Here is a 2,282-nt window from a genome sequence, read left to right on the forward strand (position 1 = left end):
AAATGGGGGAAAAAAAAAAAAACTTAAATGAAAAATGCTTCCCCTGTTTTTTTCTGCTTGTAGTTTTGACTTGTTACAAAATCTAGGTCTAGGTTTTTATAACTATGTTTTACCATGTAAGACTCCCTAAGCATGTAAGGGAATGTGTTTATCATGATACCTTCATACCTAAAGAAATACCGTTATACCTACATCTACACAAATATATTGCAATTTTCTAGACTCACCTGTCCCACCAGACACAGAAAAATGGTGTAGATTACATCATTTATTGCCAGCGGTATGACTGGAAAGTCGATTTTGGCTGTCGGAAAATTCACTAGAAATGGCTTGATGAACTCATCACATATTTGCATATTTTGTAATGTGTTGATCCTGTTGTAGGGGACAAAAGTGATCGAAATATACTAAATATGTTTGAAATAAAAAATGTAATCTATCAATTACTTTAAGTATTTAATAATATTTTTCCTTAACAGGAGACAGCTTCATGTAAGACAAATGTTACATGCAGAAACTAGAGTTTTTGTGATCCTTATGCAAAGCTAATGCAATTGATCTGTGAAGAAATGTTCATATGTTTTATTTAATTACTATAGGTGCTTTTAAACAATGAGGGAGAAGCGATGAAGTTTGTTGGATCCATAATTGCAGTTGTGGTGGGATGCTATCGTTTCAGATTGTACCACTGAGATGTTTGTGAGAAGTTTGTATCATTATTTTAAGTTTTAGAGCACATCAGCCTGGGTCTGAAGTTCTTACACTGGCTCCATGTTTATAACAGAACAGACTTCAACATCCTTCTTTTAGTCTATAAATAACCGAGGCATCAACACCAAAACACAGGAACGTCACAGACAACTCAGGTCTTTTGGTTTAGGCCTACTGTTTATACCCAGAACTAAAACCAAACATGGAGAAGCAGCGTTTAGTTCCTGTGCTTATCTGGAAAAAAACTTCCAGGAGACTTTAAAAGTGCTGAAAGCCTGATTTCTTTTAAGTCAAAGGTAAAAATCCATTTGTTTAGAACTGCCTTTGACTGTTGAAAAGTTGTCCAACTGTTTTTGTTTTACTACCAACTTGTATAATGCTTTTCTCTTCATTTGCTTTTATTTGTCTTCTGTGTTATTGTTTAGTTCATGTAAAGCACTTACAATTGTCCTTGTAACAAATTGTGCTATATGAATAAATCTACCTTGCCTTGTCTTGCTAGAGTTTTTGAACTTTACTTGACAATTCTGAAAAAAAAAAATAAAATAAAGAAAAACGTATGTGTACCGGAAAAAGACCTTTGCCTTTTATTTCAACATTAGTAACCATATCTTTTCCAAACCATAAAGTCAGTTGTAAAAATATTTTTTTTACTTAAAAATACATTTAGAATTAACAAAGGAAACTACTGACAGCACGGTTTCACAAATTTATAGTCAGTTTATATAAAAAGGAAGAGAATGTATCATTCTCATTTTTACCCACAGGTTTTTGGTCTGCTTCTTAAAATAAAATAATGTAACACTGGTGTCGCCATTCTTCAGTTTTTCTCAACGACAAAAAATATTTTTTGTCGTTGAGAAAAACTATGGAGCTACGATTACCTATCTTTAACAATTCACACTCAACAATCTGTTCTCCTCACCTTTTCCACACCTGAACATAGGAAGGTGCTCTCCACAATTTCCAATATCCGAGGAATGACCTGCTGATGATTCACTGTCCCCTGGAAAGGAAAATAATAATGTTTGGGTTATGGTTGTGGCACAGCATACAGTTTACATAAGAAAACAAGTCCACACAAATTGACAGGGCTGAAGTTAGTTTTCAGTTGTTTGTTTCTTTAAGAATTTGAGTTGAAAAAATATTGCTACTACTTTCAGTACTACAGCATACCCCAAAAGATCCTAAGAGGTAAGTGATGTAATACAGAGATGCTATAAGTTGTCAACTAGTTGCTGTTTTCATTCCTCTATGTCTCCTGCTTTGAGTGGTGCAATTCTTTCCACTTGCACCACTCAAGCCTAACCTCATCAACAGTCTTCCCTTCCACCTGTCTCCCAGCCTTTATAAAAAGTCCTAAAACTTGTTGAGAGTCCTAGATTATTGAAAGCTCTCATTTACTGTATTTTCACGACTATAAGGCGCACTTAAACGTCTTTTTTTCCCCTCAAAATGTGCGGTGCGCCCTTTGGTGCGATGTGCCCTATGTGTGTTGTAACTGCGACTTTTGAGACCACCTCATTGAGGAGATGATGAAAGAGTGGCTGAATGTAAGGAGACCAGGTGTT

This window comes from Cyprinodon variegatus, unplaced genomic scaffold (assembly GCF_000732505.1).
Source record: "Cyprinodon variegatus isolate N-32 unplaced genomic scaffold, C_variegatus-1.0 Scaffold977, whole genome shotgun sequence".
Lineage (NCBI taxonomy): Eukaryota > Metazoa > Chordata > Actinopteri > Cyprinodontiformes > Cyprinodontidae > Cyprinodon > Cyprinodon variegatus.